We start from the raw sequence: 11,691 nt of genomic DNA, 5'->3' as shown, positions 1-11,691 counted from the left end.
TGAGGGTCGGTGTCTCTACAGTCAAAAATTTTCATCGGATAGTCTCGTGGCCAATGCCCAGTACAAAAAAGTCTCTGAGCATTTGCTCCAGGTAGCCATCAAATTTACATTGTCCTACAAACCGCCTTAGCTCGGCGACGTAGCTCGCCACTTCCTGACCTTCAGATCGTTGGTATGTATAGAACCGATACCTCACCATCAGCATGCTCTCCCTCGGGTTAAGATGCTCCCGAACCAGTGCACACAACTCCTCATATGACTTATCTGTGGGTTTCACTGGAGCCAGATGATTCTTCATGAGGCTGTAGGTCGGTGCCCCGCAGACTGTGAGGAGGATCGCTCTCCTTTTTGCAGCGCTTCCTTCTCCGCCCAGCTCGTTGGCTACAAAGTACTGGTCTAGCCGTTCGACTAGTCCTCACCCTCCGAGAACTTCTCCAGATGCCCACAGTTTGCTGCATCTTTGCGTTGGATTCGTATACTCATCACCAGTTGCTGTGTTCCTAACACAGATGAGACTGCACACAGGGAGGTTAAAGTAACAGTGACCTCAGTCTTTATTAAGACACTCCAGAGTGAGGAACAGGCCTTAGGGACCAGCTTATATACAGTGCTCCCAAGGAATGCTGGGATCCCTTGGGACTTCAGGGGATGCGCTCCCTGATGGCGGAACATGGGAGTGCATGCTTTACAGTTACACAACAGCTATATCTTGACAAGTTGAGTGATTTTCCACTGGAGATTTCGAAGATAGAGCTGCGAGGCTATTCAGGAGAGAACATTGCTGTGTAGGACATATCACCATACTGGTGAAATATAAAGATCAGTTTCAGAGCTGCCTCTCTTAGTAGCGGCAGGAGACAAGCCTGCCTTAATACGTAGAAATTGGTTGGGATCACTAAAGCTGGATTGGAATGAAATTTTTTGTGTGGAAACAAAAATTTGCATCAAAAGATGATGTCATCAAGCAATATCCGAAGGTATTCCGCGAAATAGGCAGTCCGATCCAAGGTTTCAAAGCGAGTGTCAGGGTACAGAAGGACATTAGACCAGTTTACTGCAAGCCACGTCCTGTACCACATGTAGTCAAGGAGAAAGTTGAGCAAGAACTCAAACGAATAGAAACTGAGCACAAGTTACACCCAATAGGGAAGAAGTGTTCTATTTTTCATACATTGATGAACTGACAGTCACAGCTGAAGAGGTTGGTAGTATGACCCAGTTATATTAAAGGTGTATGATTACATTGCAAATGGCTGGTCAAACCAGGTATCAGAGAAAGATATTCATCCATTCTTCGTTCGTAGGAATGAAGTATCAGTGGATAAAGGTTGTATCATGTGGGCTGCAAGAGTAGATATTCTAAATAAGTTCAGGTCCAAATTATTAGATCTTCATGACCAGCACCTGGGAATGTGCTTGACCAAGAGTTTTGCACAGTTACTTATGGTGGCCAGGTTTAGATAAAGGTATAGAGTACATCGTTAATCAGTGTACAACATGTCAACCGGTAAGCAAGAAGCCACCATCAGTACCATTACAGCTATGGAAATGGCCTCCCAGGCAAAGGTTACATCTAGATTTAGTTGAGCTAGAAGGACAGCAATTGTTCATTGTGATTGATAGTCATTCGAAGTGGGAAGAAATATTTCCAATGTGGAAAATAACAAGTAAAACACTGGACAATTTGCGAAGATTGTATTCTTCATATGGCCTCCCAGAAGAAATTGTGTCTGATAATGAGCTGCAATTTTGTTCAGAAGAATTTTCACAGTTCCTGAGCAGAAACAGTGAAACATTCCAAAGTTCCACCATGTTACACGGCTTCAAATGGTGCAGCAGAGCGCACAGTACAAATTGTAAAACATGCCATCATCAAGCAACTGTTGGATCCAAATCCAAAGAAATGACAGTTGTCGTTGGACACAAACTGGCAAATTTTCTAATTACTTATCGTTATACAATTACTGGTACAATTACTCCTCATACAATTACTGGTAGAACACCAGCAGAGTTGTTTCTCAAACGACAGTCACGAATCAGGTTCTTGTTATTAATGCTAAACTTGGCACAGTCAGTAGAAGAGAAGTGATTAAAACAGAAAGAGAATCATGATAGAAGTAGAGTAAGAGAGAGAAGTTTGAAATTGAATCAGAAGGTTAGAGTGAAGAACCATCACCATAAATGGTTAAAGTGGTTACCAGAAAAAGTAGTGAAGATATGTGGCTCTCGCACATACTTGTTCAAGATGTTTGATCATAGAAAAGTTAGGTTTGTTCATATTGATCATATTTTACCTACAGATGTGGAAGAAGTTGAAAGTTGGAATGATTCAATTATTTATGATGAGTCAGACAGTCTTGTTACAAGTAGAGTACCAGTAGCAAATTCTATATAATCTAGGGGTTAAGTCATGGCAGGACAGCTCGGACATGTGTTATGCTCCTCCTGTACTATGTGGGAACTCAGGGACGCTTCCGGTGTCCCTGACGACTACGTGTGCAGAAAGTGTGTCTGCCTCCAGCTCCTGACGAACCACATTGCGGCACAGGAGCTGAGGGTGGATTCACTCTGGAGCATCCACGATGCTGAGAATGATGTGAATAGCACGTTTAGCGAGTTGGTCTTACCGCAGGTAAAGGGTACACAGCCAGATAGGGAATGGAAGACCAACAGGAAGAGCAGTGTGAGGAACGTAGTGCAGGGATCCCCTGCGGTCATCCCCCTGCAAAACAGATACACCGCTTTGGGTACTGTTGAGGGGGATGACTCATCAGGGGAGAGCAGCAACAGCAAGGTTCATGGCACTGTGGAGGGCTCTGCTGCACAGGAGGGCAGGAAAAAGAGTGGGAGAGCAATAGTGATAGGGGATTCGATTGTAAGGGGAATAGATAGGTGTTTCTGTGGCCGCAACCGAGACTCCAGGATAGTATGTTGCCTCCCTGGTGCAAGTGTCAAGGATGTCTCGGAGCAGGTGCAGGACATTCTGAAAAGGGAGGATGAACAGCCAGTTGTCGTGGTGCATATCGGTACCAACGATATAGGTAAAAAACAGGATGAGGTCCTACGAGATTAATTTAAGCAGCTAGGAGCTAAATTAAAAAGTAGGACCTCAAAAGTAGCAATCTCGGGATTGCTACCAGTGCCACGTGCTAGTCAGAGTATGAATCACAGGATAGCTCAGATGAATAGTGGCTTGAGCAGTGGTGCAGCAGGGAGGGATTCAAATTCCAGGGGCATTGGAACCAGTTCTGGGGGAGGTGGGACCAGTACAAACCGAACGGTCTGCACTTGGGCAGGACCGGAACCAATGTCCTAGGGGGAGTGTTTGCTCGTGCTGTTGGGGAGGAGTTAAACTAATATGGCAGGGAGACAGAGGGAAACAAAAATGGAGACAGAAGCAAAAGACAGAAAGGAGATGAGGAAAAGTGGAGGGCAGAGAAACCCAAGGCAAAAAATAAAAAGGGCCATTGAACAGTAAAATTCTAAAGGGCCAAAGTGTAATAAAAAGGCAAGCCTGAAAGCTCTGTGCCTCAATGCGAGGAGTATTCGGAGTAACCCTAACCCTAACCCTAAATGTCGAGGAAAGGGCTCTGAGCTAGTTAGAGTGGGTGAGAGCTCAGATGAACAGGACCCCAAGAACGAATGCAAAAGGCAGGAGGCAACAGAGCAGAGTAACACTGGGGTAAGGGTAAACCACAAGGTGATAGGAAGGGACAATATGTATAAATATAAGGGGGCTGCAGGAGGGGTCAAAACTAAAAATCATGGTTTAAAAGCTAGTATTAACACACTCTACCTAAACGCACGCAGCATTCGAAATAAAGTAAATGAGTTGACGGCACAAATCATTACAAATGGGTATGATTTGGTGGCCATTACAGAAACGTGATTGCAGGGTGGCCAAGACTGGGAATTAAACATACAGGGATATCTGACAATTCGGAAGGATAGACAAGAAGGGAAAGGAGGTGGGGTAACTCTGTTAATAAAGGATGATGTCAGGACAATTGTGAGAGATGATATTGGCTCTAATGAACAAAATGTTGAATCATTGTGGGTGGAGATTAGAGATAATAAAGGGAAAAAGTCACTGGTGGGCATAGTTTATAGGCCCCCAAATAATAACTTCACTGTGGGGCGGACAATAATCAAGGGAATAATGGAGGCATGTGAAAAAGGAACGGCAGTAATCATGGGGGATTTTAACCTACATATCGATTGGTCAAATCAAATCGCACGGAGTAGCCTTGAGGAGGAATTCATAGAATGCATACGGGATTGTTTCTTAGAACAGTATGTTACAGAACCTACAAGGGAGCAAGCTATCTTAGATCTGGTCCTGTGTAATGAGACAGGAATAATAAACGATCTCCTAATAAAAGATCCTCTCGGAATGAGTGATCACAGAATGGTTGAATTTGTAATTCAGATTGACGGTGAGGAAGTAGCGTCTCAAACGAGCATACTATGCTTAAACAAAGGGGACTACAGTGGGATGAGGGCAGAGTTGACTAAAGTAGACTGGGAACACAGACTAAACGGTGGCACAATTGAGGAACAGTGGAGGACTTTTAAGGAGCTCTTTCATAGTGCTCAACAAAAATATATTCCAGTGAAAAAGAAGGGCGGTAAGAGAAGGAATAACTAGCCGTGGATAACCAAGGAAATAAAGGAGAGTATCAAATTAAAAACCAATGCGTATAAGGTGGCCAAGGTTAGTGGGAAACTGGAAGATTGGGAAAATTTTAAATGACAGCAAAGAATGACTAAGAAAGCAATAAAGAAAGGAAAGATAGATTGTGAAAGTAAACTTGCGCAAAACATAAAAACACATAGTAAAAGCTTTTACCAATATATAAAACGGAAGAGAGTGACTAAAGTAAATGTTGGTCCCTTAGAAGATGAGAAGGGGAATTTAATAATGGGAAATGTGGAAATGGCTGAGACCTTAATCAATTATTTTGCTTCGGTCTCAAACAGTGGAAGACACAAAAACCATGCCAAAAATTGCTGGTCAAGGGAATGTGGGAAGGGAGGATCTTGAGACAATCACTATCACTAGGGAGGTAGTGCTGGACAGGCTAATGGAACTCAAGGTAGACAAGTCCCCTGGTCCTGATGAAATGCATCCCAGGGTATTAAAAGAGATGGCGGAAGTTATAGCAGATGCATTTGTTATAATCTACCAAAATTCTCTGGACTCTGGGGAGGTACCAGCGGATTAGAAAGCAGCTAATGTAACGCCTCTGTTTAAAAAAGGGGGCAGACAAAAGGCAGGTAACTATAGGCCGGTTAGTTTAACATCTGTAGTGGGGAAAATGCTCGAAGCTATCATTAAGGAAGAAATAGAGGGACATCTAGATAGGAATAGTGCAATCAAGCAGACGCAACATGGATTCATGAAGGGGAAATCATGTTTAACTAATTTACTGGGATTCTTTGAGGATATAACGAGCATGGTGGATAGAGGTGTACCAATGGATGTGGTGTATTTAGATTTCCAAAAGGCATTCGATAAGATGGCACACAAAAGATTACTGCAGAAGATAAAGGTACGCGGAGTCAGAGGAAATGTATTAGCATGGATAGAGAATTGGCTGGCTGACAGAAAGCAGAGAGTCGGGATAAATGGGTCCTTTTAGGGTTGGGAATTGGTGGTTAGTGGTGTGTCACAGGGATCGGTGCTGGGACCACAACTGTTTACAATATACATAGATGACCTGGAAGAGGGGACAGAGTGTAGTGTAACAAAATTTGCAGATGACACAAAGATTAGTGGGAAAGCGGGTTGTGTAGAGGACACAAAGAGGTTGCAAAGAGATTTAGATAGGTTAAGCGAATGGGCTAAGGTTTGGCAGATGGAATACAATGTCGGAAAATGTGAGGTCATCCACCTTGGAAAAAAAAATAGTAAAAGGGAATATTATTTGAATGGGGAGAAATTAAACATGCTGCGGTGCAGAGGGACCTTGGGGTCCTTGTGCATGAATCCCAAAAAGTTAGTTTGCAGGTGCAGCAGGTAATCAGGAAGGCGAATGGAATGTTGGCCTTCATTGCGAGAGGGATGGAGTACAAAAGCAGGGAGGTCCTGCTGCAACTATACAGGGTATTGGTGAGGCCGCACCTGGAGTACTGTGTGCAGTTTTTGTCACCTTACTTAAGGAAGGATATACTAGCTTTGGAGGGGGTACAGAGACGATTCACTAGGCTGATTCCGGAGTTGAGGGGTTAACTTATGATGATAGATTGAGTAGACTGGGTCTTTGCTCGTTGGAGTTCAGAAGAATGAGGGCTGATCTTATAGAAACATTTAAAATAATGAAAGGGATAGACAAGATAGAGTCAGAGAGGTTGTTTCCACTGGTCGGGGAGACTAGAACTAGGGGGCACAGCCTCAAAATATGGGGAGCCAATTTAAAATCGAGTTGAGAAGGAATTTCTTCTCCCAGAGGGTTGTGAATCTGTGGAATTCTCTGCCCAAGGAAGCAATTGAGGCTAGCTCATTGAATGTATTCAATCACAGATAGATAGATTTTTAAACAATTAGGGAATTCAGGGTTATGGGGAGCTGAGTCCATGGCCACATCAGCCATGATCTTTTTGAATGGCGGAGCAGACTTGAGGGGCTAGATGGCCTTCTCCTGTTCCTAATTCTTTTGTTCTTATGTATACTCGAAATATATCCAAGGGAAAGTCAGAATTTAGGTCTGAGTCCAAGTCAGGCATACCAACAGTCTAAAGTTGTAGAGAGTCCAAATGTCGATCAAGGGTTGCCTTTGGAGAAAAACTCTCCTCAGGCTCGGCCTAGAATGAGTCTAAATTCGACACCAAGTTTGGAAAGTTCTGTTCAAGAGCGAAGGCATCCTCTTCGATACAGAAAACCAGTCATTAAGTTTAATTTGTAAATATGGCAAAATTAAGGAGGGAGAAGTATAGAGCTTCCCCTAGTGGACTCCTGCTCCACCTTATGGACTACTGCGGTAATGCAACTAATGATGTCGATGATAAAAGAGCCATTTGACAGGTCACATGACAAGTTCCTATGAAGCCATCTTGTATATGTGTGTGTTTGTGATGTCGTAAAGAATATATCACAGGAAGTATTTTCATTGAGGTGAGCAGTTTGGAGAGGAAGAAACTGAGAATGAGAAGATGTCGGCTGGAAAGCAATCCCTGTTACTTATTGTTCATTGCTGCACTTAAGGGCACAACATCTGTGGGTGAATAAGCCTCACTTGTTCTCAGCATGTCTTATTGACCACTGGATCCTGCTTGCTTCAATCATTATATAACATAAAATCTTACAATAAAAAAAACTGGTCAAAAGCACGGTGAATTCAACACTGAAAACTTTATTTCCTCATGTTTTCACTTTAATTTTCTGATTACATCTGCAAATAGAAAGGGGGTTATAATGATAGGTACTGTGTGATTATCTACATTTAGAACAAACATGCAGTCAGGCCAGTCTAGATTAATAACAGATTCTTTCACTGAACCTGATTTGCTAATTATAGTAAATAGATCCAAAGTTTCAAGCTGAGCAACAAAAAGATGAGTTTTGTAGAGTAAAAATAGGATGCAAGAACATAATTATTATTTACAAATCTCCAGATATCAAAGTGTTTCTTACTAGTCTAAAGATTTATCACTAAGAAAGTCTTTAGAAAAATGACTGGGCTGAATATCAGATTGGACAAAGCATATTTTCTTTGCCTCTGAACCAATTTTTTTGGATCAAATCCATTCATTTTTGGTGCAAAGTTCTGAGAGTGGCTATTCTGGGAATAAATTAATTCTTGAAGAATCTGGGTTTAATATCTTTCAGGAAAGAATAAGTTTTAGTGATTTACGAAACCAGGGGTAAAAAAAAAATAAAGCATTGGGTTGAAAGCAGAATTAAAATACCCAAATCATACAAGTGTATCAAAAATAATTGGTAATGTGGAAAAATGTATAATTGGATCAATAAAAGTGGTAATAAAGAAAGGAATCCAGCAAATAAAAAAAAATGCCGATCACTATCCCCAGAGTTTTTACAGCCTTGCGTTCTTTACTTGAGATTCTGTTTTTATTTTCTTCCGCAGATTTAGTTTTCTTATTTGAATTCTCAATTGCTCTGGCATGTTTTGTTGCCACAAAAAATATTTTGATATAAATACTCAGCATTATGGTGCCTGGAATGAAAAATGCGATTGTTGGAGCCAATACTCCCCACAGTTCATTGAACAGAAGAATGCAACTACCTACACAAGAACTGGAAGCAATTAAATCCTCAATGCCCATCAAATTGATCTCCGAGAAGACTACACCAAATGCAAATAGCATAGGAATCACCCAACTAACTGTGACAAAAATGGCTATTACAAGAGGAGTAATTTTTGTAAGGTAGAGCAAAGGATCACACATAGCACAATAACGGTCAATTGCAATGAAGCATAAATGAAAAATAGATGCTGTACTCATCATCATATCTAAGCTTGAGTGAATTTTACAAAACGTTTTCCCAAAATACCAACATGTTTCAATGGCTCTCACCCGGCTGTACGGCATAACCAGGAAACCCACAAGAAAATTCGCAATAGCCAAGAAAAGTACAAGGTAGTTAGTGGGTGTCTGGAGTTGCCTAAATTGTGAGATTGAAATGACCACCATTAAGTTTCCAAACACTATGATCAGTATTGATGTTATCATAAAAATGTGAGTGTTGTTTGGATTGCTGTTGACCTGACAGCTTGGGGGCAGGATTCATTGACAAATTCAAAGCAGTATTGCACGCTTTCCACAATCGTACCAGAAGTTGAATTTGTCATTTCTTAGTTGATGACAAAGATGTATAAATCAGTTCTATTAAATTATCTTTGGCAGATTTCTATAGTCATAGTGCTGTTTTCTGGAGTTCCTAGAAAAGAAGATAAATTTTAACAGTTCAGTACATACGTTTCTTTAAATTTGCATGGTCAGACTTTGACTTTAACTTTGACACTAAACTGTTTAGAAACTTTAATATTCATAATTGCTCCAACTTGTACTCTACTTTGTGCATTTTATTAGTCATATTCTAGATTATTTTCTGTAGGGGAAGATATATGGAACTGGTTTATGATGTTTGAACATACTGTATACTGCTCAAAATTAGATTTTGAATAAAATTACACAATAGTGCAAGTTTCTTCTCCGCAGCCGCCCCACACACACACTCTTGAAGGTGCTGATTTATGTTGGGATGTGATTCCATAGATATCTGTAGACCTACTGGTACATAGGATTACATTTGATATACACCACAGAAACAGGCATTTGGCCCAACCAGTCCAAGCTGCCGTTTATGCTCCACTTCAGCCTCCTCCCGTCTTTCCTCATCTAACTCAATCAGCATAACCCCTTCTCCATCAAATGTTTATCTAGCCTCCCCTTAAATACATCTATACTATTTGCCTCAACTACCCCCTGTGGTAGCGAGTTCCACATTCTCATCACCCTCTGCATAAGAGGTTTCTTTTGAATTCGCGATTTGATTTTTTTGGTACCTACCTTATAGTGATGGCCTCTAGTTATGCCCTTCCCCACAAATGGAAACACACTTTCTTTATCTGCTCTAACCTTTCAAAATTTAAAGCAGTATTGCAGTATTGGTACCTTGAAAATTGGCCTGCTTCATATGTGACCCTGGATGATAATCATGGGGATGTTATTTGAACAAGCGTCATCACAGCTAACATTCTGTCTGCACCCAAATACTTTACTCCCACACGTTCCAGCATAGGTCATTAGAATCATTGGGGGTGAAATCCGGAAGCGGCCCATTTGGGAGCGGTAACCTTTATAAGGCGGGACTTCCTGCACCCGGCGTAGAAGTCCTGCACTATGACCTAAATTGGGATCACTGTCTCTGATAGGAAGTGGAGAGCAATGTTGGGCACTCCACTTCCTGTCGGGGTCAGCTTGGGGGCGCTACCTGGGTGAAAGTTGGAGCGCTACATGGTTTCTCCGTGTAACGCTGACACGTTCCAAGGGCATTCTCATTCCGTTAAAAGGGAGGGCACGCTGCAAGCTCTGCAGGGGTTTCTGGGGCCTACACTACGCCACCGGGGATGCGGGGTGCCGTGGCCACAGCCCAGCACTGAAACGGAGTGCCGGGCTGCACAATCGTGGCATGAGCCCCGTGAGAATTGACACGTAGGCCGGATCGGTAAGTCGGAAGGCAGCGCAAAATAGCGGAGTGCACCTCCCCTTTAAATTTTGCCCCATGAGTGGAGTGCGGCCCGGTTTGTGACCCGCGAGGCTGGTGCTGTCATCGCTCACGGCAGCCTCACGGAGCATTGCCCAATTTTTGCCACGGGATGAAAACAGGCCATTGAAGGGTGAAAAGGGGTCGCCGCGCACGGCGATTACGTCATCGCCGGAGGTGCAGCGGCCTGGGGCACTACCACCGGGGCACAGCGCTACTGTTTTCACACCTCCGCTAACTCCCGCAAATTTCGAAGGACCCTCTCGCGCTTCCCCCTCTGGGCGAAAACACTTTTGTGCTCCACTACCGCCACCTAGAGGTGCTAACGAGAGGTGCACGGCAGGGGAATTGTGCCCCCATCAAGTCATAGAATAGTGCAGCACAGGAGGCCTTTTAGCCCATCGAGTCTGCGCCGGCTCTTTCAAAGAGCAATCCAGTTAGACTCACTCCCCTGCTCTTTCCCCATATCCCTGCAATTTTTTTCTCCTTCAAGTATTTATCCAAATCCCTTTATAATCTCTATCCACCACCTTATCAGTCAGTGCATTCCAAATCCTACTCACTCGTTGTGTAAAAACATTTTCCTCATGTCGCCTCTGGTTCTTTTGCCAATCTTCTTAAATCCTTGCCCTCTGGTTATTGACCCTTTAACCAGTGGAAACAGTTTCTCTATATTTACTCCATCTAAACCCTTCATGATTTTAAACATCTCTATTACATCTCCTCTTAGCCTTCTCTGCTTCAATGAGAACGACTCCAGCTTCTCCAGTCTATCCACGTAACTGTATTCCTTCATCCCTGCAAACATTCTAATAAATCTCTTCTGTACCCTCTCCAAAACCTTCACTTCTTTCCTAAAATGTGATGCCTAGAAATGTGCACAATACACCAGCTGTGTCCGAGCTCGTGTTTTATATAGGTTTAGCATAACTTCCTGGCTTTTGTACTCTATTCATAAATGATTAAAATTGGAATTCTGTTTCTTCTACTCCTCAGCTCATGAATACTAATTCAATTATAGTTTAGTTGGTGATCAGCTAAATCACCAATAATGTAATTTCAATCCTAGCAAATTATGCTAAAAATGTATATTTTTGCAGCAGGATTATGAATCCTTTATGACTAGATTGTGAGATTGAGTTATGCTCAGGGGCTGTGTTTTAAAACAAAATTAATTTGCACAGGCTTTAAGGGAATGGTTGCAGGCTGCAAGCAATGGATATGCATATTGAAACCAGATGGGTCAGTTTATGGAATTCACAACTGTTACGATAAGGACCGATTATCTTATCCCAGGCCCATTAGTCATGCCCCTCATTCATCAAAAGAACAGCAGGAAATTTGTAGCCCAACAGGGGAGGAGAGGTAGCCGGTTTTATTGACAGGCTGGTTAGTGAATGCCCAGGAAGCTGGGAAGAAGTCAGGGCTTCAGCCCTCTGTTTGACTGGCAACACACATGG

General features: G+C 42.5%; 1 pseudogene; it reads right to left on the bottom strand.

The window, feature by feature from the left end:
- Window positions 1-7,841: 7,841 nt before the first annotated feature.
- Window positions 7,842-8,813, bottom strand: LOC139266608 (trace amine-associated receptor 4-like; annotated as a pseudogene).
- Between the last annotated feature and the right edge of the window lie 2,878 nt (window positions 8,814-11,691).

Source organism: Pristiophorus japonicus, chromosome 7 (genome assembly GCF_044704955.1).
Source record: "Pristiophorus japonicus isolate sPriJap1 chromosome 7, sPriJap1.hap1, whole genome shotgun sequence".
Classification (NCBI taxonomy): Eukaryota; Metazoa; Chordata; class Chondrichthyes; family Pristiophoridae; genus Pristiophorus; species Pristiophorus japonicus.
This window is presented reverse-complemented; position numbering and strand designations above follow the sequence as displayed.